This window comes from Phyllobates terribilis, unplaced genomic scaffold, assembly GCF_046119375.1.
Source record: "Phyllobates terribilis strain yellow unplaced genomic scaffold, ASM4611937v1 Scaffold_4__5_contigs__length_816908805, whole genome shotgun sequence".
NCBI lineage: Eukaryota > Metazoa > Chordata > Amphibia > Anura > Dendrobatidae > Phyllobates > Phyllobates terribilis.
In genome coordinates this window covers 149,720,410-149,747,765 of record NW_027362764.1, presented here as the reverse complement: position 1 = coordinate 149,747,765, position 27,356 = coordinate 149,720,410, and positions in this window count along the sequence as shown.

Below are 27,356 nucleotides of genomic sequence, written 5' to 3'. Positions count from 1 at the left end.
TCCGGACTATGCAGGAGCCACAGTACTGATGAAAATTAGTCAGTATCACAAATAAACATTTACATCCAGGAACCTTATAGATGACATTATCTCTGATTGGAGTCATTCTCTTTCTTTTTTTCATCTTGTCCAGATACCATGATGATTTTTCACAGCCAAGCTCGTCTCTGCAGACTTCCATCTTCTCTGGTCTTGTGCAGCACATCCTCACACAGTACCCTTACAAATAGCAGTATCGTTACAATGCTCCGCAATAAAAATATCTGCCCTGCTCTGTGCCCTGGAATAAATAATTTCTCCTCATTGTGTTCCCTGCACAAAATTTGACCCACACACTGTCCCTCTTATGGTACATGCCCTCCACTCTGCCCTTTCTTTTCCATACTAAACCCCATCTTTACACTGTCCTCTCACACTGTGCCCACTTATACTGTTCAGTCTCTGTACGGCGCTCCCTCATCACACTCCCCTTCCTCAGCATACTGTCCCCTTCTTGCTGAGGCCTTGCACTGTCCCCCCATGCAGCCAACTCTCCATACTGCCCCCACACTACCCTGTCTCTATTCTGTGTCCCCACACATTTTCTAATCCCATACTGTCTCCTCACACTATTTCCCTCAATAGTCTCCTAACACATCCCCCACTTCCCATACTGTTTTCACATTCATCCCCCCTTGCTCCCAATACTGTGTCTGCACCCATCCCGCCCCCTTGCTCCACACACTGTGTCCACACCCATCCCCCACCTTGCTCACCATACTGTGTCTGCACTCATCCCCCCTCGCTCCCCATACTGTTTACACATACAGTACAGACCAAAAGTTTGGACACACCTTCTCATTTAAAGATTTTTCTGTATTTTCATGACTATGAAAATTGTACATTCACACTGAAGGCATCAAAACCATGAATTAACACACGTGGAATTATATACTTAACAAAAAAGTGTGAAACAACTGAAAATATGTCTTATATTCTAGGTTCTTCAAAGTAGCCATCTTTTGCTTTGATGACTGCTTTGCACACTCTTGGCATTCTCTTGATGAGCTTCAAGAGGTAGTCACCGGAAATTGTCTTCCAACAATCTTGAAGGAGTTCCCAGAGATGCTTAGCACTTGTTGACCCTTTTGCCTTCACTCTGCGGTCCAGCTCACCCCAAACCATCTCGATTGGGTTCAGGTCTGGTGACTGTGGAGGCCAGGTCATCTGGCGTAGCACCCCATCACTCTCCTTCTTGGTCAAATAGCCCTTACACAGCCTGGAGGTGTGTTTGGGGTCATTGTCCTGTTGAAAAATAAATGATGGTCCAACTAAACGCAAACCGGATGGAATAGCATGCCGCTGCAAGATGCTGTGGTAGCCATGCTGGTTCAGTATGCCTTCAATTTTGAATAAATCCCCAACAGTGTCACCAGGAAAGCACCCATACAACACCACACCTCCTCCTCCATGCTTCATGGTGGGAACCAGGCATGTAGAGTCCATCCATTCACCTTTTCTGCGTCGCACAAAGACAAGGTGGTTGGAACCAAAGATCTCAAATTTGGACTCATCAGACCAAAGCACAGATTTCCACTGGTCTAATGTCCATTCCTTGTGTTCTTTAGCCCAAACAAGTCTCTTCTGCTTGTTGCCTGTCCTTAGCAGTGGTTTCCTAGCAGCTATTTTACCATGAAGGCCTGCTGCACAAAGTCTCCTCTTAACAGTTGTTGTAGAGATGTGTCTGCTGCTAGAACTCTGTGTGGCATTGACAGGGTCTCTAATCTGAGCTGCTGTTAACCTGCGATTTCTGAGGCTAGTGACTCGGATAAACTCATCCTCAGAAGCAGAGGTGACTCTTGGTCTTCCTTTCCTGGGGCGGTCCTCATGTGAGCCAGTTTCTTTGTAGCGCTTGATGGTTTTTTGCAACTGCACTTGGGGACACTTTCAAAGTTTTCCCAATATTTCGCACTGACTGACCTTCATTTCTTAAAGTAATGATGGCCACTCATTTTTGTTTACTTAGAATTTGTATTATGGCAAGAAAAAAGCAACTAACAGTCTATTCAGTAGGACTATCAGCTGTGTATCCACCTGACTTCTGCACAACACAACTGATGTTCCCAACCCCATTTATAATGCAAGAAATCCCACTTATTAAACCTGACAGGGCACACCTGTGAAGTGAAAGCCATTTCCGGTGACTACCTCTTGAAGCTCATCAAGAGAATGCCAAGAGTGTGCAAAGCAGTCATCAAAGCAAAAAGGTGGCTACTTTGAAGAACCTAGAATATAAGACATATTTTCAGTTGTTTCACACTTTTTTTGTTAAGTATATAATTCCATGTGTGTTAATTCATAGTTTTGATGCCTTCAGTGTGAATGTACAATTTTCATAGTCATGAAAATACAGAAAAATCTTGACATGAGAAGGTGTGTCCAAACTTTTGGTCTGTACTGTACATTCCCCCATCCCTCTCTCCCCATACTACTGTATACTCAAATTTCTTCTCCCTTCCCCTAATTACAATAAATCTTCGATGTTTTAAGCTCCATTAGAGCACTTACCACGCCAAACTTCTAACAGCTATGCGGCGCCGAGGAGTGACGTCAGCAGTGTGATCACATGATCTGATCATGCTGCTGACATCGACCTGACTCAGAAGTACTGGCAGTCTGTGCTTCAATTGTACTTGCACCTGAAAGACGCAAGATCAATTGATCACTGGCATACTGCACCTTTTCTGAGCCGGTTGTCAGATTGACAGCCATCTCAAAGAACGGCTGACTCCTACTACAGAGGGTGACAAAATGCAGACTCCGGGAAGACACCTTGGACCACCACATCATGTGACCCAATGGTGACCTCCTGCTGGTTGCGCCCAGGCCAAATGCCCCACTTGTCCCCCCTAGATACGCCCCTGCCTTTAGAGTCATGGGCTTAGAATGACATTTGAAGCTTTAGTTGCAAGTATGTAAATAATTAAATAAATACTAATCAGAATTAGAGATGAGCGTTGTTCGACTCGAACTGTTCGCCAATCTCAAATTCGAGCTGTTTTGGGCGGTGTTCGAGCCGTTCGGCGAACACGAACGATTTGAGAAAAATTCGGCTGTTCGAGGTTATGTTCGATAACTGTTCGTGCACCAAAATCATAACTGGATTTTTTCTCAGTAATGATGAAAATTAATGTTAATACGCAGTTTGAGTGTACAGCGGGGTGGGGGGAGGGGCAGGGGATGGATCTCTGCAGGAATAATGAAGATCTTCATTTTTTTTTCTCTTTCCCGCATTTACAGTGGGGAGGTGCAATCTGTCAGCCTATCAGCACACACGGAGCGAAGTGCTTTTTTTCACACAAGCAAGGGCATGTGTCATTGGCAGTGTATGTCACATGTCCTTGCCCTATAAGACCAAGCCATTTTCCCCGTCGCCACCATTTTCTCACTGCTGCAGCTGCGTGTTAGACGGCACCGCTGTTGCTGTGTGCGCTATACCTTGTTAATTTCAAGCCAATTTTCGCACAAATCTACAGATAGCTTGGGAGTAGGGAATAGAATCATAAAATCATAGAATCATAGAATGGTAGAGTTGGAAGGGACCTCCTGGGTCATCTGGTCCAACCCCCTGCTCAAAGCAGGATTCACTAGATCATCTCAGACAGATGTCTGTCCAGCCTCTGTTTGAAGACGTCCATTGAAGGGGAACTCACCACCTCTCGTGGCAGCCTGTTCCACTCATTAATCACCCTAACTGTCAAAAAGTTTTTTCTAATATCTAATCTGTGTCTCCTCCCATTTAGTTTCATCCCATTGCTTCTAGTCTTTCCTTGTGCAAATGAGAATAAAGATGATCCTTCTACAATGTGACAGCCCTTGACATATTTGTAGACAGCTATTAAGTCTCCTCTCAGTCTTCTTTTTTGCAAGCTAAACATTCCCAAATCCTGCAACTGTTCCTCATAGGACATGGTTTGCAGACCAGTCACCATTCTGGTCGCTCTTCTCTGAACTTGTTCCAGTTTGTCTATGTCTTTTTTAAAATGTGGTGCCCAAAACTGTACACAGTATTCCAGATGAGGTCTGACCAAAGAGGAGTAAAGACCGATAATGACTTCACGTGATCTAGACTGTATGCTTCTGTTAATATATCCCAGAATTGTATTTGCCTTTTTTGCTGCTGCATCACACTGTTGACTCATGTTCAGTCTATGATCTATTAGTATACCTAAGTCTTTTTCACATGTACTGTTGCTTAGCTCTATTCCTCCCATTCTGTATATGTTTTTTTCATTTTTTATTGCCCAGATGTAGTACTTTGCATTTTTCCCTGTTAAAAACCATTCTGTTTGTTGCTGCCCACTGCTCCAGTTTATTTAGGTCTTTTTGAATCCTCTCTCTCTCTTTTCTAGTATTAGCTATCCCTCCTAGCTTTGTGTCATCAGCAAATTTAATCAGTTTACCCTCAATTCCTTCATCTAAATCATTGATAAAGATGTTGAACAATACAGGTCCCAGGACGGAGCCCTGTGGTACCCCACTTGAGACATTCATCCAGCTGGATGTGAAGCCATTTACAACCACCCTTTGAGTCCGATCACTAAGCCAGTTATGAATCCACCTAACAGTTGCCTGGTCCATTGCATACTTGGTCATTTTTTCAATAAGGATGGTGTGAGATTCTTTGTCAAATGCTTTGCTGAAGTCAAGATATACTATATCTACAGCATTTCCCTGATCCACCCAGTCACTGATTCTGTCATAGAAGGAAATTAAGTTAGTCTGACATGACTTGTTAGTTACAAACCCATGCTGACTCTGGTTAATCACTTCATTCTTATCCATGTACTTACATACATGTTGTTTAATAATTTGTTCAAAGATCTTTCCTGGTATAGAAGTCAGACTCACCGGCCTATAGTTCCCTGGGTCCACCTTCTTCCCCTTTTTGAAGATAGGAACAACATTTGCTCTTCTCCAGTCTTCTGGGACTTCTCCTGTTCTCCAAGAATTTTCAAAGAATATGGAGAGTGGTTCTAAAATTTCTTCTACGATCTCCTTGAGTACTCTGGGGTGTAATTCATCTGGACCTGGAGACTTGAACTCATTTATGTTAGCTAATTATTCCCTCACAATCTTTCTGTTTACAGATAACTTGGATTCCTCTATTCCTTTAAAAGGACAGTGAAGATCAGTTGATGTTACATTTTCTTTCTGAGAGAAAACAGATGCAAAATAGGAATTAAAAAGTTCGGCCTTCTCAACATCCTCTCTTACCATTTCTCCATTTTCATCCTGTAAAAATCCTATAGCATCTTTGACTTTTCTTTTACTTTTGACATACCCCCAAAATCCTTGTGATTGCAGTCCTTTTAAGGACTAGGTTACAGCATTTCCTACGAGTTTTATCAGGCAGGTCTGTGCTCTTAAATAGATAGATTGTGGGAGTAAAGACTAATTGTAATTGCAGTCCTTTTCAGGAATAGGTTACATCAGTTCCTATCAGTTTTTGCCAGGCAGGTCTGTGCCAGTGCTGTGCAAGTTTTTTTCACAGCATTTGGCTGAATCTAGCAAAGCTAATCCTTTTTGGCCTATTGCAGAGTGTGTTAGTCAGTGGAGTAGCCTATCTGTGTTGCAAGATATACCACCTGTGTATAGAATACCAATTTTTTTACTGCACCTAGTGAAGTAAAATCTTTTGGGCATAGCATCATTCTATTAGTCCATCTATACTGACCTCCATCAGGTTACAAACTGAATATAATTTTTTTCTGCATCTAGCTCTGAAAAAATATTTGGGCTTCTAGCAGTGTGTGGGACTTGTTCTATTAGTCCATCTATACTGACCTCCATCAGGTTGCAAACTGAATATAATTTTTTTCTGCATCTAGCTCTGAAAAAATATTTGGCCTTCTAGCAGTGTGTGGGACTTGTTCTATTAGTCCATCTATACTGACCTCCATCACGCTGCAAATTCAAAATAATTTTTTGTCTGCATCTAGATCTGAAAAAATATTTGGCCTTCTAGCAGTGTGTGGGACTTTCTCTATTAGTCCATCTATACTGACCTCCATCAGGTTGTAAATTAAAAATAATTTTTATCTGCATCTACCTCTGAAAAAATATTTGGGCTTCTAGCTGTGTGTGGGACTTGTTGTATTAGTCCATCTATACTGACCTCCATCAGGTTGCAAACTAAATATAATTTTTTCTGCATCTAGCTCTCAAAAAATATTTGGCCTTCTAGCAGTGTGTGGGACTTTCTCTATTAGTCCATCTATACTGACCTCCATCAGGTTGCAAATTAAAAATAATTTTTATCTGCATCTAGCTCTGAAAAAATATTTGGCCTTCTAGCAGTGTGTGGGACTTTCTCTATTAGTCCATCTATACTGACCTCCATCAGGTTGCAAATTAAAAATAATTTTTTGTCTGCATCTAGCTCTGAAAAAATATTTGGCCTTCTAGCAGTGTGTGGGACTTTCTCTATTAGTCCATCTATACTGACCTCCATCAGGTTGCAAATTCAAAATAATTTTTTGTCTGCATCTAGCTCTGAAAAAATATTTGGCCTTCTAGCAGTGTGTGGGACTTTCTCTATTAGTCCATCTATACTGACCTCCATCAGGCTGCAAATTAAAAATAATTTTTATCTGCATCTACCTCTGAAAAAATATTTGGCCTTCTAGCTGTGTGTGGGACTTGTTCTATTAGTCCATCTATACTGACCTCCATCAGGTTGCAAACTGAATATAATTTTTTTCTGCATCTAGCTCTGAAAAAATATTTGGCCTTCTAGCAGTGTGTGGGACTTTCTCTATTAGTGCATCTATACTGACCTCCATCAGGTTGCAAATTAAAAATAATTTATATCTGCATCTAGCTCTGAAAAAATATTTGGCCTTCTAGCAGTGTGTGGGACTTTCTCTATTAGTCCTGATTCAGAATAACTTAACATTCTCCAACAGAATATTTAACTGATAAATGAATATAAATGAGAACATTACAGAGGTAAAGCCTTCCTTGTTTCAATGTACAATACAGTCATTCATTTACTCTTTTTCCAGCACTTGTGTGATTTGACTTTGAGAGAGTCCCTTTATTGGATTTCTTATCCTAATACTAGAAAGGGGATGATTTCTATTTGATATGTAAATTTAGTATACACAGGGACCAATACATGAAATCTGTAGCAGAATTCCCCGCATAGTAACTTGCTTCAACTTCCAAAACAAAATTTTGCTTTGCAGACTGTTATGGTATGAGCATACGATCCGAAGCCGCTGCGGCCAGATGTTACAGCATAGTGGATGTGATTTCCAGAAATCCTATGTTCACTATTAGTGTTGAGCGAGCACTAAAATGCTCGGGTGCTCGAAGCTTGGGCCGAGCTCGCCGTGATATTCGGGTGCTCGACCCGAGCAACGAGCCCAATGTTAGTCTATGGGAGACTCGAGCATTTTTGCGGTGGCACCCCCGGCAGTCTTTTAAAAGCCTAACAAGTGCCCAAAACGATAGTGACAGTGCTAAAATGACATGGGGACAGCATGGGGATCGCCCCAGGAAGCATTTCTGACCCCCAGGTCACTGCTGTCAACAACGTGGTCAGAGGTATTAAGCCACTTTTACGGGCTCACAATAAAACGTTCAAAAACGAAAGTGAAACTTTTTTCCTGTGAAATATGTTAAGGATCATCCTTTCCAGGGAAAAGACTTGTGTATAAGTTAAAATAAATGACCAAAAACAAAAATACTCCTCCACACCTTCGGCTATGTTCACAAGTAGCATTTTTTATGCGTTTTTGCACTTTTGTATTGCTTTCAACTATGACAAATGCATTCACCGGGAAATGTCATTTTAACATTTTACAACCTTATCTGGCCATGTGCTGTGTGACACATGCATAAAGTGCTGAAAAGAAATGGGAACAGCATGGGGAAGACCCCTGGAAGCATCTCTGACTCCCTGGTCACTGTCTAAAAGTGTGCCCATCATAAGTGATCCTCAGAAGATGCAGACTTGCAACTATCCCCATGTAATGCATGTACCGGAATGCAACGCACAGAGACACAAGGCGAGAACAGTCAGAGATGTTTGTAAACAGTTTTATACAACAGGTATACTGAAACAAGGGATTAGCAACAAGGGTAATGAACAGTGGTTTGAAATATCAGAAAAATACGAAATTTCTCAAAGTAAGGCGCAGTCTCTTAAAATAAGGTGCAGTCTCTTAAAGTAAGGTGATGCCCTCAAGCATGAGAAGCACCACACAAGTTCTTTAACCGTGAATTTGGCCCTAGCGGGGGTCACCGATTATTCCCGCTAGGCCGTGAGTCTCTTTCCGGATGAATTCAATTAAATCACGTTGTGCTACTTTAGCCCCAACCGTCCCCCTCCCAACCTGAGTACTTAAACCCAATTGTCCCCGGTACCGTGGGTGAGCAGTGGAAGTGACGGCCCTGCTCACGTATGCAGCTCCTCTCTGCTTGGCTGTTGGGGGCAGTCTCTCGAGCCTTGGATAGGGGGGTCCAGGCCTCATCTGTCAGCGGCCAACGTCGGGTTCCGCGAACTCACTCAGCACCGCGATCAGGTTCCTAGTATCCTCAGCAGGCACAGCACTCGAGTCACAACTGTGAGGGATCCGGAGCTCTTTTACCGGTGCCCGGCTGGAGCACCTCTCAGGCCTCTGGATTTGGCCTGTCACGCGGGGTTTCTCAGGACGCAGGAAGCACGTCTGCTCCTCTCTGCTGCTTGGCGCCAAAGACCCCTCAGGTTTGGCGCGCTGGCCTCTTATCTCTCTGAACTCCTTCCTGGAAGTCACCTGATCGGGTCCAGCCTCTGAATCTGCCCTCCCTGCAACTTCCTTTGTATATTTTGGTTCCGCTTTACTGCCTCTGGCCAGTAGATGGCAGTCTCGCTCCATCCTTGAAACGTCATGTTGAAGTTCTTTTACAAGCTTTTTTGCTCGTTCTACACCCATGCAAGTTCTAGTCCCAGGGCAGTGTTCAATTGTACCTCCCCCATTCCTTGCAATACAAGCGCAAGTATGCAGCCTGCCACCCACCCACCCCCAGGCTGCAATACCATACTGCTTGCTTGCTTGAACTTGAAATTGGGCCTTTTAGGCATGTGGAGGCGGAATCTGGCCACCACGTCATGGCTGTGTTGGCGGCCTGGAATCCATACTCAGTCCCCAGCCGCCCAGCGGCCGGGTGTCCATACTCGGTCCCCAGCCTTCCCGCGGCCGGGTGTCCACACACGGTCCCCAGCCGCATGGGGGCAGCCGGGTGTCCATAAACGGTCCCCAGCCGCCCCTATTTCTCCTTGGAACATCCCCCCACACACTTTTCTTAGCCCGGCCTGCTTTAGGCAGCATTGGACGAGCCCACCAGAGAACCAGACTCCTCCAGTGGGCCCTGACTTCTCCATCGGTGGAGTTGAGAGTGCCAAGGTGAGGAGCATGATGATGATGACAGAAGTTAGCATCAGCTATGTTTTCTTTTAATGCAAGTGTAAGTGTGCAGCCTGCCACCCACCCACCCCCAGACTGCAATTCCATATTGCTAGCTTGCACTTGAAATGGGGCCTTTTAGTTTGGAGGAGGCCGAAGCTGGCCACTACCTCATGGCTGCTTCGGCAGTGAGGTATCCATACTCAGTCCCCAGCCGCCCCTATTTGTCCTGGTGTGCCTTATACATAAGATTAAGCGCGTATACCAAAACATTACCTGTGCCCTCCCCAGTGCATTTAGTGGGAAGGAGAGCCTATTCCGCTGTAGTGTGTGCATGCCAAACCCCTGTTCATGGTACATGCAAAGATGCCTCCCACCTTGCACCTGTCGTTGCAGACTTGCAACTATCCCCATTCAAGTCCTTGTCCCAGGGCAGTGTTCAATTGTACCTCTCCCATTCCTTGCAATGCAAGCGCAAGTATGCAGCCTGCCACCTACCCACCCCCAGGCTGCAATACCATACTGCTTGCTTGCTTGCACTTTAAATTGGGCCTTTTAGGCATGTGGAGGCAGAATCTGGCCACCACGCCATGGCTGTGTCGGCGGCCTGGTATCCATACTCAGTCCCCAGCCGCCTGGTGGCCGGGTGTCTCCGCTTGCTCCCCAGTCTCCAGGGGGTGGCCGGGTGTCCATACTCGGTCCCCAGCCACCCCTATTTGTCCCGGTAACCTTTCCCACACTTTTCTTAGCCTGGCCTGCTTTAGGGCAGCATTGGCCGAGCCCACCGGACTATCAGACTCCTCCGGTGGGCCCTGGCTTCTCCATCAGGGGAGTTGAGAGTGCCAAGGTGAGGAGCATGATGAGGATGATAGAAGTTAGCATCTGCTTTGTTTTGTTGTAACGCAAGCGCATGTATGTAGTAGCAGCTAGGCCTGAGGTGGTCAGTGTTTTGGCGCATATCCTACCTCCTCCGAGGATTGCTGGATGTTTTCCTGCTACTATTCAAGTTCTATGACTTCCGTTAAAACAAAGCTTCAGGTGATAAATGATGGATGAGGTAGTGGCAAAGGAGAAAGAGCAGGAGGAACAGGGACCATTCACATCAATATCAGGCCAGTCAACCAGATATGTCTTGTAGGATATGTTTCTGTAACAAAAGGAGCAGTTCGGCTACAGAGTTATAGGGCATACAGTGAGTGCAATGCCTACCAAAAATTTCGAGCCACTCCAATGCCCCTTGGAAATGACATGGAGGTCAGAGTGCGTTAAATAATCCTTTTTTTCCATTTATAGCAACTGGGTCTCCTGTGCACTGTTGGCCTAAGCAGTGAATGGAAGGCTTTCCAAAAATTATGAGGAACTACAATGCCCCTTACAAGAGCCATGTGTGGCACCCCAGGGGTCCGGTCACCACATTAATAGAGATATTACGTCGGAGAGCAAGTGGGAGGTTTCCTGGTCAGGATCCCTTAAACATGCAACATCCTCCTGCCCCAGTCCTGGGAGGGGAGAATTCTGCCCTTATAAACTGGATCTGGGGCGGGGTTGAGTGAGTCAGAGAACAGTCAGAGTCAGAGTGAGAGCAAGGGAAAGTAACAGCAAGGAGCTCTGTAGGAGCTAGGAGCAAAAGACCAGAGGCTGGAAGCTGAGCAGAGCTCGCCCTGGCAGAAGACAATAGGAACCGGACACAGGAGTCCGAGGCTGTGAGGACTTATATATCCAGCAGCAGAAACCAGCCGGCAGGGGATTTCAGGTCCTCTGGCCATAGAAGCCCGGAGGCTCAGTCACAAGCAAGGGACCAGCACCGCCATCGTGGAGCGGAGGCTAACAGAAGGCCCCAAGTCACCAGCCATACAGGTGAGAACTACACGGTACACTCAGGGACGTGGGCTACTTCTACCCGCTTACAGCAAGGTAGCCAGGAAGAGTGCAGACAGATGGGGAGGCCTACAACTCCACCTGGCCAGGGGAACTCCTGCTTGCTCACAGACTGACCAGGCCTCTTATGCTAGCCAGTACTCCTGGGAGGGTCTACCTTATAATCATCAGTAAAGACCCTGAACTGCACTGCAAAGACTCTGAGTCGTTCCTGCTGCGCTCGTGCACCATCACCCCCATCATCCACACTCACTGCCCTGAGGCTAAACTCCTCCCGTGGGGAGTTATCCCATTCTCTGCTGCACACACAACACCAGCCTCAGCGGTCTGCCTCGCAGCGGTGGTACTCCCTGACCGCAATGCACGGGTGGCGCAGTCGGACAATTAACCTCAAAACCTAAGAAAGACTGCCACTGGTTTGACCAGCCTGAGCCACGGGACCGGGTCACCGCCACGGAGACTACAGACCCCAGAGACACGGCACCGGGTATCCCACACACGTGTACACACAGCCCAGGGGGCGCGTCACATGCAGTACAGCATATTACAAACATAAGTCCCATTATTGGGGAGTGGGTCTCCCATAGTATTTGCTTATGCCTTGCAAGCAAAAGCTGCCAAAAACTAGGACGGAGCAACTTGCAATGCCCCTTACAAGAGCCATGCAGTACAGCATATTACAAACATAAGTCCCATTATTGGGGAGTGGGTCTCCCATAGTATCTGCTTATGCCTTGCAAGCAAAAGCTGCCAAAAATTAGGACGGAGCAACTTGCAATGCCCCTTACAAAAGCCATGCAGTACAGCATATTACAAACATAAGTCCCATTATTGGGGAATGGGTCTCCCATAGTATTTGCTTATTCCTTGCAAGCAAAAGCTACCAAAAATTAGGACGGAGCAACTTGCAATGCCCCTTACAAGAGCCATGCAGTACAGCATATTACAAACATAAGTCCCATTATTGGGGAATGGGTGTCCCATAGTATTTGCTTATGCCTTGCAAGCAAAAGCTGCCAAAAATAAGGATGGAGGAACTTGCAATGCTGGCACCCTGGTGGTATAGTGGTGGTGGAGGCTGAGGATAAGGAGAAGAAGATAAAACAGCCGAAACGAGGAAGCGTATACCCATGTGTGGGTGTGAAGCGGTGCATGTGAATACACCTCCCAAAATAACACAGTGGATTTGACTTTATGTTACTCTGCTGTCATTTGGTGGTGATGAGAAGTCTGGCCCAATCCAGCCCTTGTTCATTTTGATAAGGGTCAGCTTGTCAGCATTGTCAGTTGACAGGCGAGTGCGCTTATCAGTTATAATTCCCCCAGCGGCACTAAAAACACGCTCCGATAACACGCTAGTGTAACGGGTCTGGAAGCGGAACCTCTGAGCTACTATACAAGGGGGCGGTCCTTGTAAGGGAGCGGGTGGCAATCAGGGATGACGGGCAGGCAGTCACAGCAGGTGACCGGGACAGTCTCTGAGTGGACGGGCTGGAGGTCACGGAAAGTGACCGGGGCAGTCTCTGGATAAACGGGCAGGGAGTTACGGCAAGTGACCGGGGCAGTCTCTGGATGAACGGGCAGGGAGTTACGGCAAGTGACCGGGGCAGTCTCTGGGTAAAGGGTAGGTACGACCTGTGATGGCAGAGCCTCCGGGTAGGCTAGCAGGCAGATGGTAGATGTGTGCTCCCAGGTGAGCAAGCGAGAGTCTCTGGAATGGTAGGTGGTCACAGCACGTGACGGCGAAGCCTCCAGGTAGGCTAGCAGGCAGGTAACAGGTGGGCGCTCCCAGGTGAGCAGGCAGGAGTCTCTGGAAAGGCAGATGGTCACAGCACGTGACGGCGGAGCCTCCAGGTAGGCTAGCAGGCAGGTAACAGGTGTGCGCTCCCAGGTGAGCGGGCAGGAGTCTCTGGAAAGGCAGATGGTCACAGCACGTGACGGCAGAGCCTCCAGGTAGGCTAGCAGGCAGGTAACAGGTGTGCGCTCCCAGGTGAGTGGGCAAGCTGGTCCATAGACAGACTGACAGGAGTTGGAAGGCAGACCGTCGGACCTCAGGCTAGCAGGCAGGTGACTGGATATCAGGCAGGACAAAGGCAGCAAGCTGGCAGGAATCTGGCAGGTAACTGGCAGGTAACTGGCAACGGGACCTGAGGGCTGAAGCACAGGTGAGACACAGGTGCAAACAACATTGCTCGGGCACCTCCATTTTGGAGGAGGTGCCCTTTATATGGGAGGTCCTCCGGCAATTGGCTGGGGACTCCTTAGGACGGCGCGCGCGGTCCCTTTAAGAGAGGGGGAGCGCGCGCGCGCCCTAAGCACACTGCCGGGGAAGGAGCGCGCGCCGAAAGCAGCGGGGAGAGCAGCGCTGGAGGACGCCGCGCCAGGAGCGGGGAGGTGAGAGGGACGGCGTCTCTGCCTAGAACGGGGCAGAGACGTCGATGCTACAGCTAGCGACAGGGCAGGCCAGGACCTCCAAGGCGTACAGAGCGAGTTCATTCAAAGTGTTCAGCTTGGATACCCAATAATTAAAAGGCACAGAGGAATCACGGAGGACGCTGGTACGGTCGGCAAGGTACTCCCTCACCATCTTTTGAAACTTTCCACTCCTTGTGAGAGTACCCCGCGCCTCAGGGCCTGTAAGCTGGGCGGGTGTCAGAAAACTGTCCCAGAACGTTGACAGTGTTCCCCTGCCTCTGCTGGATTGGAGTTGCATCTCTCTCGCCTGTACGCCTTGGTTGGGCAATGAACTGTGACCTCTGCCGCTAGCGTGTTCAGATGGGAATTTTTTTAACAGTTCTGCAGCAAGGGCCTTCTGGTACTGCCCCATTTTTGTAGACCTCTCCACCTCAGGAATAAGAGAGTGAAAGTTCTCCTTGTAGCGGGGGTCTAAAAATGTCACCAACCAGTAATGACTGTTACCCAACATTTTGACAACGCGAGGGTCACGGTTAAGGCAGTGTAACATAAAGTCAGTCATGCGTGCCAGACTGGTAACGGGCAAGATTTCCATGTCCTCACCAAGATGATGACTGACCATGCTCTCCTCCTCCTCCTCCTCTTCCTCCTCCCCCCTGTCCTCAGGCCACCCACGCTGAACCGACGGTATGACAAATGTACAGGTACTACCGTCTTCAACGCATGATAGCAGCTCCTGTTCTTCCTCCTCCTCCTCCTCCTCTCCCTCATTGTCCCCCAATGCACGTAAGGATGAGATGAGGCTGGGCTGTGTGTAATCGCCCGCTATGGCTTCTTGATCCATCTCATCATACTCTGGCTGCAATGCCTCCTCTTTAATTCTCTGCAGAGAGCGTTGCAAAAGACAGACAAGTGGGATGCTGACACTAATGATGGCGTCATCGCCACTCACCATCTTGGTGGCCTCCTCAAATTTGTCAGGATGGTACATATGTCAGACATCCAGGTCCACTCCTGAGGTCTTATGTGTGGAGTCTGACCTGAATATCGACGGCCTTGTTGCAGCTGGTACTCCACAACTGCTCTCTTCTGCTCACAAATCCTTTGCAACATGTGGAGGGTAGAGTTCCAACGTGTGGGGACATCACACACCAGTCTGTGTGCCGGAAGCTGCAAACGCTGCTGCAACACAGCAAGGGCGGCGGAAGCTGTAGTCGACTTGCAAAAATGAGCTGACAGGTGGCATACTTTCACGAGCAGATCTGGTAACTCGGGGTACGATTTAAGAAACCGCTGAACCACGAGGTTAAGCACATGAGCCAGGCATGGTACGTGTGTGATCTCACCTCGCCTCAGAGCCGCCACCAGGTTACGGCCATTGTCACACACGACCATGCCGGGATGTAGATTCAGCGGTCTCAGCCACAGATCTGCCTGCTCTTTCACAGCTGTCCACAACTCACAAGCAGTGTGAGGTTTATTATCACCTAAGCTTATGAGTTTCAGCACAGCCTGTTGCCGCTTGGCAAGCTTGTAGCTGATGTGGTGATATCTGAGATGGAGGCTGAACATGAGGAGGAGGAGGAGGAGGATGTGCAGGAGCTGTACACTGTGGGGGCAACTCTGACTGACATAGGGCCCGCAATCCTCGGTGTGGGGAGGATGTGTTCCGTCCCAAGGTCCGACTGGGTCCCGGCTTCCACTATGTTTACCCAGTGTGCCGTCAGAGAGATGTACCGTCCCTGGCCACAAGCACTTGTCCATGTGTCCGTTGTCAGGTGGACTCTCCCAGTAACTGCGTTGTTGAGGGCACGGCAGATGCTTTGGGACACGTGCTTGTGTAGTGCGGGGATGGCACACCGGGCAAAATAGTGTCGGCTGGGGACCGAGTACCGAGGGACGGCCACCGCCATAAGACTGCAGAAGGATTCCGTCTCCACCAGCCTAAAAGGCAGCATTTCCAACGCAAGCAGTCGTGAAATGTGCGAATTTAGGACTGTGGCCTGTGGGGCGTTAGCTGCGAATTTACGCTTTCGTTCAAAGGTCTGGGATATGGACAATTGAACGCTGCCGTAGGATGTGGACGTGGACGTTGATGCTGTTTCTTGAGAAACTGCCATAACAAGTGAAGACTGAGAGGAGGGGGCATATTTACATGCAGTATGGACAGGGGATTGCCTTGCACACACAACAGGGGGTTCTATTGCACGCACAACAGTGGAAGAAGCAGTGGTGACACCCGCTGACACTGGTCGTGGACCCTGGGTTTCGCCCCACAAAGTCGGGTGCTTTGCTGCCATGTGCCTGATCATGCTGGTTGTGGTCAGGCTGGTAGTTTTGTCACCCCTGCTGATGCTGGTATGGCAGGTGGAACATATGGCCTTTTTAGGGTTATCAGCAGAGTCTTTAAAAAAATTCCAGACTCTGGAAGACCTACCGCTTGTACTGGCAACGTCCCTCGTGTTGGTGTTACGGGGAACGGTTGCCTGCCTTCTGTCTGCGGCCACCACACTGCTTCTTCCTGCCTGTTGGGGTACTCTGCCTCCCTCCCCTTGTGTGCTGCTGGCCTCACTCTGCATGTCCTCCTTCCACGTTGGGTCAGTTACTAGATCATCCACCACCTCCTCCTCTTCCACTTGCGCACCACGATCCTCCTCCTCACTTCCTGGCAATTCTGTCTCGTCATCGTCCACCTCTTGTGACAGATTGCCAACGTCGACTTCCTGTGGCCGTGGCTGTTCAAATATTTGGGCATCGCAACATGGGATCTCCTCTTCCACCACTTCAAGCGTATCAGTCGAGGGGCCCAAATATGGAAATGGACCAGTGAACAGCTCTTCAGAGTGTCCAAGTGTGGGATCACTTGCTGTCTGACGACACTCGGCATGGTGGGAGGAAGGAGCATCAGGGTGAGCAGGAATATGCGGTCGAGACTCACGGCTACTAAGAGTTGACCGTGTGGAAGACAGACCGGAGGTGGTGGTGCCCAGGTAACTGGAAGTATTATCTGCTATCCAATTAATAGCCTGTTCACACTGATCAGTTCTCAATACTGGTGTTGTTCTGTGCTTCCCTAGTAATTCGGTCAAGAAGTGGGATCGAGAAGATCTGGCTGTTGGTTGTGGCACATTTTCACCTTGGCCACGGCCCCGTCCTCTGCACGAACCATCACCAGAACGTCCACTTCCACGTCCCTTGCCACGCGCCTTGCCCATTGTAAATGAAGTAAAATAGCTTACACTTGCACTATCAATGGAAAAAGGGTAATAAAGAGTAGATTAGAACCGTGGAAGAGGAAAACCACAGTTATTGTTTACTGGGGTATACCACACTTTTTTAAATAGAGATATTTGCGGCTGAACAGTGAGCGACACACTCAAACTGCTTTTTTTTTAGATACCAAAGGCCCAAAACTGGATAGTACAGCGATTTGACCCGTGGAACTGCGAAACCACACTGGGATGTCGGGCCTACACAAGACTATTTTCAACAGATATATTTTTGTGTCACAACAGTCAGGAGACACTACTGTTTTTCTTTACGGAAAAAACTACCAAAAGCTGAATAATAGAGTTTTTTTACCATGGGATGGCAAAACCACAGTTATTGTTTACTGGGGTATACCACACTTTTTTAAATAGAGATATTTGCGGCTGAACAGTGAACGACACACTCAAACTGCTTTTTTTTTTAGATACCAAAGGCCCAAAACTGGATAGTACAGCGATTTGACCCATGGAACTGCGAAACCACACTGGGATGTCGGGCCTACACAAGACTATTTTCAACAGATATATTTTTGTGTCACAACAATCAGGAGACACTACTGTTTTTCTTTACGGAAAATATACCAAAACCTGAATAATAGACATTTTTTACCGTGGGATGGCAAAACCACAGTTATTGTTTACTGGGGTATACCAGACTTTTTAAAATATATAGATTTGCAGCTGAACAGTGAGCGACACACTCAAACTGTTTTTTTTTTTAGATACAAATGGCCCAAAATGGATAATACAGAGGTTTGAACCGTGGAAGTGCAAAACAACACTTCTGTTTCTGTAGCCTACACCAGACTATTTTCAACAGTTATATTTGTGTCTGAAAAATCAGAGACACGCTTTTTTTTGGGGGGGGGGGACACACCAAAAGGTTAATAAGACGGGTATTTGTACAGTGTGAAGGAGGAAAAAAAAAGGAGGATTTAGATGAAAAAAAAAGGATTTTTCCTGGCCCCCGACACCTGGTGCTAAGTCCAGCAATTTCAGCAACAGGAGCACACAGGACTGTAATGCTGCGTTTGCTGGTATAACCACTGTGTCTCCTATACAGCCTGCCTGCCTGGTATCTGGGATGGATATTAATCCTGAAAAGGACTGTTTGCTTGTTCTGGCAGCCTTTACAGACCCTACACTAACTATTTCGCAGTTTATATCTCTCCCTAAATCAGCAGCGCTGTCCCTACACTGTCTAATCCGGAGCGACTGTTTCCAAGATGGCGGCGCCTGGTTTTAAATACTCGAGGTGACGCTGTGCGGCCAGCCAATCACTGTAATGCCCACAACCAACATGGCTGCAACATTACAGTGACTGGCTGGCAATCCCTGCATGTTTATTGGCTCTGTAAAGAGCGCCAAACATGCAGGGCGGTGACCCGAGCTCCCGCCCGAGTAACCCGGAAATGCTCGGTGCTCGCCGAACATCCCGAGTAGTGTGATGCTCGGGCGAGTACCGAGCAGTGTCGAGCATGTTCGCTCAACACTATTCACTATGCGTATTTGGGCACCTGCAGCTCAACCCCGGAAACTGACATGTGACGCGTCTTTCAGACCTGCAGCATGTCAATTTCTCTTGTGGGTCCTCATGTGGACTTTTCCCATAGACTAAGCTCTATGAGGAAAGTCCGCATGTGTAAAAAAAAAAAAATGGCGTCCCTCATTTGCATAAAGAGCGGAAGCCACCAGCGGCATGCTCGGCACTGCTCGATACTCGATTGAGTATTGCAGATGGTCGAGAGCCATACTTGAGTCTCCGTTAGCAGCTGTTAGACAGTCAATAAACATGTGGGGATTGCATTACTACTAGCATTACTGTGATTGACCGGCCACATCATGTTATAGGGTCTTGTAGAAGACTCAGTGACGCGATGCTTGGCACACTCTCTCTCACATTCTCGACATCCTCTGTGTGACCCAGTGGCAGTGAAATGCAGTAACCTTATTCACGTCACCACTCATTATAGCCACTTGGTCTCGCGGAGTGCAGTGTGAGACCTGGCAGTGACTGCTTCTCCAGTCTATGCAGCTTAATTCTCTGAACGGGGCTCCATACGCTAGGTGTGGATCATCATGGGAACTCCATGTAGACTACTGCGGACCGGTCTTTTTTATTATTATTTGGTTTAAGAGGGAATTTGTTGGGGAGATTTTTTTACAATAAAGTTTTTTTTTGTGTGTGTTTATTTTTACTACTGGGTTAGCAATGGGGGTGTCTGACTGACACCTCCCCATTACTAACCCCTGGGCTTGATGTCAGCGCCAGCTGCTGACATCATCTCCAAAAACATTACCCTGATTTCCACTGCACCAGGGCAATCGGGAAGAGCTAAGGCTAAGTGCCAGAATTGGCAAATCTAATGTGATGCGCCACTTTTGGGGCAGTTGAGAGATGGTAATTTTTGGCTGGGAAGGGCTTAATAACCAGGGACCTTCGCAGCCTTTTAATATCAGTTCACAGCTGTCTGCCTTTCCTTTGCGGGTTATTGAAAATGGGGGGAACCCATGTAATTTTTATTGGGTTCCCCCTTTTAATAATCAGCAAAGGCAAAGCAGACAGCTGTGAGCTAATATTAATAGGCTGGGAAGGTCCCTGGTTATCTGGCCCTTCCCAGCTTATTAATATCAGCCGCCACCTGTCTGCTTTCTCTTAGCTGGATATTAAAAATGAGGGGGATCCCAGGTCGTTTTTTTAATTAATTTATTTATTTAATAAGTTAAATAAAGGGAATGTGTTAGTTGATTCAAGTATTGAGCATTCGAGCATTTTAGTGCTCGCTCATCACTACTGTTCTGATGCCTCCCTCTCCTCAAGCATTATGGAAATTGTCTATGTAAGACAGAATAAGTGGTCTATAGATGTAATCCACAGAATAAGATGCAATAAATAATGATGACATGTTTTCTCAGATAATATTAGAGAGAGGATTCCACATGTGAGAGGCAGCCAATTAATGATAAAAATTCTGCTTGCTGCTTCCTCTAGAGGGAGATCTCTGCATACAGATGTATATTACTATTAAGTTTAAAGCATTAGCTATCACTAAGAGCTTTAGTGCAAAGTGCACAAAATGCATAGGCTGAATATTTCTATTTTTTATCCTCTATAAATTTTAAGAGCAAGTTAATTAAAGATGCTTTATAAATAATTTCCCTGGTTTTTTTTTTAGAAACCTGCTTTTCTGTGCAGTTGTTTTTTCCTGGGAACTGGCCCATGGTCTTTGTCGGGGCACTGTGCTTAACATGAATTATCCAATTACTGGATCTGGTGAGCTGATGTGATCTCTTTTTTCTTGTTCATGTTTATTGGAAAATAATAACAGAATTCCCATAGGTGCCATATATAAAGAACGATCCTTTATGAAAGAGAAATCTTATGTTGAAGAATCATATGAAAGTCAAGTATAATAATTTACAGAATTCAAAAACACATATAGATATCAGGAAGCTGCAAGAGGTAACAAAGCGCCATCTGCTGTTCGCTCAACACAGTGTCGCTAGCATAAGCCTGCAGCTTTTGTATAATCCAACACATACTGCTTGGAATGATAACCCTGCAATACCCTGACCCTGTGTGTTACATTAAATAATAAAGTAATGGAGCTTTGTTATTAGAAATCTATATAACTTTTGTGCTTACAGGTACAGGTGCTGACATAAGCTGACAATCACATAGAGGGACGCCATGTTTATTATTGAGTTATCCTTTATACTGACAACTTCTCTCCTTTCCTTTACATTACACCTTGTGCTAATAATCTTTCACATGTAGTGATAAGCGAGCACTAAAATGCTCGGGTACTCGTTGCTCGGGTCGAGCACATTGGAATACTCGGGTGCTCGACCCGAGCAACGAGCCCAATGTAAGTGTATGGGAAACGCAAGCATTTTTTAGGCAGCTCCCCCCGGCGGTCTACAGAAGGCCTAAAAATTGCCCAAATCAATGGGAACAGTGCTCAAATGACATGGAAACAGCATTAGGAAGACCCCTGGAAGCAGCTCTGACTCCCAGATCACTGCTGTCAACAACGTTGTCAGAGTATTACGCCATTTTTACAGACTCACAATAAAACATACAAAAACAAAACCAAAAGGGATTTTCCTGGGAAATATGTTAAGGAACATCCTTTCCTTAATGACTTGTATATAAAGCAAAATAAATAACCAAAAACAAAAATACTACTCCACTCCTTGGGCTATGTTCACACGTAGCGTTTTTGATGCGTTTTTCCACTTTTGCATTGCTTTCAACCAAGACAAATGCATTCACCAGGAAATGTCATTTTAACATTTTACAACCTTATCTGGCCATGTGGTGTGTGACACATCATCAGACACATGCATACAGTGCTGAAAAGACATGGGATCAGCATGGGAAAGACTCTGGAAGCATCTCTGACTCCCAGGTCACTGCCTAAAAGTGTGCCCATCATAAGTGATCCTTGGCGCATGCGAAGATGCCTCTCGCCATGCACATGTCGTTGCAGACTTGCAACAATCACCGTCCACGTCCTTGTCCCAGTGCAGCGTTCAGTTGTCCGTACCCCATTCCTTGGAATGCAAGCACAAGTATGCAGCCAGCCACCCACCCACCAACCCACAGGCTGCAAAACTATACTGCCAAATTTTTGACAGCTTCTTGCACTTGAAATGTGGCCTTTTAGGCTCGTGTAGGCGGAAGTTGTCCACAATCTTATGGTGGTGGCGACTGGGTATCCATACTCGGTCCCCAGCCGCCACTAATTGTCCCGGTGTCGTCTCCGCCTTCCACAAGCACTGGTCCCACAACATTACCTGTGCCCTCCCCAGTGCACTTACTGGGAAGGACCACCTAACCACAAACACGTCGACAGGTGAATGTGGCCAGGGATGGTGCGGAGCCAGTCCACAGCTTTTTTTGCTGAGTTGTATTTCACCACAGCCATATTCTTTAGCTTGGTGAAAGGACTTGGGAAACCATATCTACTCCAGCTGTCATTTCTCCCAGGAAGTCTTCTAAAGCTGTTTTCACTTGAAATGTGGCCTTTTAGGCTCGTGGAGGCAGAAGCTTTTCATAACCTCATGCCGGCGGCGGCCGGGTGTCCATACTCGGTCCCTAGCAGCCACTGTTTCTCCCGGTGCCGTCTCCGCCTTCCACAAGCACGGGTCTCACAACATTACCCGTGCCCTCCCCAGTGCACTTACTGGGAAGGACCGTTTAACCACAAACACGTGGACAGGTGAATGTGGCCAGGGACGGTATGGAGCCAGTCCACAGCTTTTTTTGCTGAGTTGTATTTCACCACAGCCATATTCTTTAGCTTGGTGAAAGGACTTGGGAAACCATATCTACCCAGATGTCATTTCTCCCAGGAAGTCCTCTAAAGCTGCTTTCACTTGAAATGTGTTCTTTTAGGCTCGTGGAGGCAGAAGCGTTTCATAACTTCATGCCGGCGGCGGCCGGGTGTCCATACTCAGTCCCCAGCCGCCACTGTTTCTCCCGGTGTCGTCTCCGCCTTCCACAAGCACGGGTCCTACAACATTACCCGTGTCGTCCCCAGTGCACTTACTGGAAGGACCGCCTAACCACAAACACGTGGACAGGTGAATGTGGCCAGGGATGGTATGGAGCCAATCCTTAGCTTTTTTTGCTGAGTTGTATTTCACCAAAGCCATATTCTTTAGCTTGGTGAAAGGACTTGGGAAACCATATCTACCCAGCTGTCATTTCTCCCAAGAAGTCCTCTAAAGCTGCTTTCACTTGAAATGTGGCCTTTTACGCTCGTGGAGGCGGAAGCTTTTCATAACCTCATACGGAGAAAGTCCACAGCTTTTTTTGCTGAGTTGTATTTCACCACAGTCATATTCTATAGCTCGGAGACAGGACTGGCATAGAGGGAAACCGTATCTTCTCTGGGTGTCATTTCTCCCAGGAAGTCCTCTAAAGCAGCTTTTGCAGAAGCAATGGCAGCCCATCCAACATCAACTAGCACTTCTCGGTGGTGCTTTGACACACAAACATCTTTCTTTGCGCATTTAATTTCATGACTACAGAGTTGGGAAATGGCCTGATCTGCAATCCGGTTTGAGAAATAACATGTATAAGCACGTCCGATCCACATTAAAAAAACAGCCATAGAGTGTCCGGGAACCTTCCCCCACACTTTTCTTAGCCAGGAGACTCCTCCGGCGGGCCCTGGCTTCTCCTTCAGGAGAGTTCATAGTGCCGAGGTGAGGCCATGATGATGATAGACGCCACCATCTGCTTAGATTTCTGTTACTTGGAATGCAAGCGCAAGTATGCAGCCAGCCACCCACCCACAGGCTGCAATACTAAACTGCCAGATTTCTGGGCTGCTGCTTGCACTTGAAATGTGGCCTTTTAGGCTCGCGGAGGCGGAAGCTTTTCACAACTTCATGCCTCATGCCTCGTGTCCATACTCGGTCCCCAGCGCTCACTATTTCTCCTGGTGTTGTCTACGCCTTCTACAAGCGCGGGTCCCTGAACATTACTGCTGGTACTATTCTGTGGGAATTTGCTTGCCTCCTACCAGCCAGGAATATTTCCAGCAAACTATGGTACGACGCCATGTTATTAGCACTGCCCCCAGTAACAGTAGCGAAGCCATCCCCAATTTCCTTCTCAGGAATTTTATTTGGTTGACTGAGTGGCTGCCCAAATACATTAGTTTCTCACAAAGGAGCTGAAGATTCAGTGGCAGTAGGTGCAAGTTTCTCCAGCCTGTTAGATATTAGGGGGTGAACGGCATCACATTGGATCAGTGGTTAGCACTGAAGCCTTGCAGCGCTGGGATCCTGGGTTCAAATCCCAGCAAGGACAACATCTGCAAGGACTTTGTATGTTCTCCCCATGTTTACGTGGGTTTCCACCTCAGTAAAAAAGCAGCCATAGATTGTCCGAGAACCTTCCCACACACTTTTCTTAGCCAGGACTGCTTCTTGGCAGGGTTGGACGATCCCACCAGAGAATCCTCTGTTGTGCCCTGGCTTCAACATCAGGAGAGTTCATGATAGCGCTAACTTTGCAGATGCTGTTGCCGCTTGGCCAAGGCAGTGCTGCAGTGCTTTCAGCTTGTGGCTGATGTGGTCATTTCGGAGATAGAGGAGGAGGTGCAGGAGCTGAACAATGTGATTACATTGAGGTTACATTGGCGACTCTGTTTTTATACTAAAGAAAGATCCTACTGTTTGTTTTTTTTTACGTTATTTTTTAAGGCAAATGCATTCACCGGGAAATGTCATTTTAACATTTTACAACCTTATCTGGCAATGTGGTGTGTGACACATCATCAGACACATCCTGTTTCATTGATGATGGAGGGACTCTGAAAGACACATAGAGCAGGGCCACAGTAACAAGTACAACATGTTGCCATTAGAAAGGAGAGGGTCTGCTATACAGTTATAAGGGTAGGCAGTGAGTCCAACGGCTGACCAAATTTAGGAAAAAACCCACTAAGAAATTAAAGACACATAGAGCAGGGCCACAGTAACAAGTACGACATGTTCCCATTAGAAAGGAGAGGGTCTGCTATATAGTTATAGGGTAGGCAGTGAGTCCAACGGCTGACCAAATTTAGGAAAAACCCCACTAAGAAATTAAAGACACACAGAGCAGGGCCACAGTAAAGACAAATTCCCATTAGAAAGGAGAGAGTCTCCCATAGTGTTGGCCTATGCAGTGAATGCAAGGGCTGCTTAAAATTTGGATTCACTTCAATGCTCCTTGGGTGTGGGTGTTGCATCACGGACCACAGTCACCCTTGTGATATGGTGGTGGAGGATGAGGAGAAGGAGGAGGACAAGAGCAAATAGCCAAAATCAGGAAGCGTATACCCATGTGTGGGTGTGAAGAGGTGCACGGGAATACACCTCCCAAGAAAAGACACTGGATTTGAGTTTATGTTACGCTGCTATCATTCGGTGGTGTTGAGAAGTCTGGCCCAATCCAGCCCTTCTTCATTTTTATAAGAGTCAGCCTGTCAGCATTTTCAGTTGACAGGCGGATGCGCTTATCAGCTATAATTCCACCAGTGGCACTAAAAACCCGCTCTGATAAAACGCTGGTGGCAGGGCAGGCCAGGACCTCCAACGCATAGAGAGCCAGTTCTAAGAAGAGGGAAGGGGGCAGGTAAATACCAAATGATAGCTCTGAATGTACAGTTACATACCTGTGTAATGATAAACCACTGCGCAACGCACACTCCGACGCACGTTGCAAACCACCGTCCTTCGTCAGGGGTTTATTCAGGTCAGTACGATTACTTCGACACCAAACTTCAAAAAATTCTTTTTATATCTTAGTTTAAAAAAAATCAGATCTTTGTAAATAATAAACATTGGTTTGTGACACCATACTCCAAGACAAGTAACTCTTTCATTTTTCCATTGAGAGAGTTGTTTGAGGACTTGTTTTTGCATGCAAAGTTGACATTGTTATTAATACCATTTTAGGGAATCTATAATTTTTGATAGCTTTGTATTGCATTTCTGTGCAAGAACTGTGGGTATCGAAAATGGCATTTCTTTTTTGTTTTCTATATACCGTAACTCACAGTTTAAATATTTTTATATTTTGATAGATCGATAGATCAGAGTTTTACTGCATGACACAACAGCAACAAGTATGTTTATTTTTTTATTTCTTTGTTTTTGAATTGGAGAAAGGGGATGATTTAAACTGTCATTTTTTATATTTTTGAAAACTTTATTTGAAATTTTTACTTTATTTAAAAATAACTTGGACCTGCGATTCTTTGCTCACTTGAAACCGAGGACGGATTTACAGGAGCGCTAAGATGGCGGCAACTGCATTCTTCAGCAGACCCCCAGATGCCATTGCTTCCCATCGATTCCCTGCAATTTATCGCCAGTGTAGGTGATGGGCGCTGGAATGATTGCACCATGGAACTGGGCTATTTAATTGCCTCTGTCAGAGATTATCTTATCTAGCTCTGGTCATTGCTGTTAGAGACAGATGCTGACTGTATAACACATCTGTACCTGCCTTGTATGGAGCAGGTTTATACACCCGCTCCATACACTCACGTCCAATATAGGATGTTCCAGTATGTCCTATATCAGGAAAATAGTAAAGGATTGGGCATACCAGACACTTCCAATTAGACTAGCATGCAGCCACTCTTTTAAAGGACCTACAAATTTACATTGTGACCAGTAGATGGTCTATATATTCATTTTTTATTTATTTTTCTCATATTATTATTGTTATTTAAAAAGCTTATATTTTTAATAAATACATAAATAAATTGGTTATTTGTGCTTTTCAATTTTTTGATCAGTTGAGTTTGTTTAGATAGCCACTAGGTGGCAGCAGTGTGATGCTGCATTCAAGTGCATTCCCTGATCAAAATCCCAAGTGTGTTACTTCAAGCAGCAAATAATTTCCCAAACCGATATAGGAAAAATGTCAGAAATCCTGGCTTGCAGCTTGGTAAGATAAAATGTTATGTTTGATATTTGATGTTATAAATGTGGATTGTGGAATACTATATCATACTCAGAAAAGCGTGTCAATATATACAATAGCATTTGTGAAAATTACAACAAATATTATAAACCTGTCCCAAAGATCATTTTGAACCTTCATAGACACACAAATTATAGGGCTGAATCATATCCATAAACACAAATGACAATCATCTATAGAATATACTATATTGGTATTTGTAGGGCTGGGCCGGAGAAGATAAACTACCTTCTCCCACAAATTAACACCATATTCTCAGGTCCCACAATTTAGCCCTCTGTAGAAAGTTGAAGTCCCAAGAAGACACGGACTATCCAAAAAAGTAATTAATACAATGGAGGTTCCCTCAAAAGCATCACCAGGTTTTGTAACATTTAGGTCCTTTTATTTAGGGCCAGGGACCATTGGCAAGAAATTCTTGGTGACGTCTGTAACAGATGCACAGGAATTGCACAGTAAAGTTTGTTAGGGGAGATGCTGTCAGGGCCGGCCTTTGGGGCGTGCCAGCTGTGCAACTGCACAGGGCGCCTCAAACTTGAGAGTGAAGGGGGGCGCTGCGCTGGCTCCCTCCCCGTCGGTATTTTTCTTATGGAAGAGCAGAGAGGGAGCGCCCAGCGTTTCTTCTGTGCTCAGGCGCCGGCGCCCCCTCTCTGCTCTGAAATGTCCGGCCGGGACCCGGGCGCGCTGCACTCTCTCCTCCTCACACACAGGGGCGGAACTACCGCCCGTGCAGCCGGTTCATTGAACGGGGGCCCCGAGGGAGAGGGGGCCCCTTCAGCCTCCAGCAGGGCCGCCATCAGGGCATGACTGCCCTGACTCCAGTATGGGGCCCGGCCGGTAGGGGCCCCCTTGGGGGCCCCCCTCTTG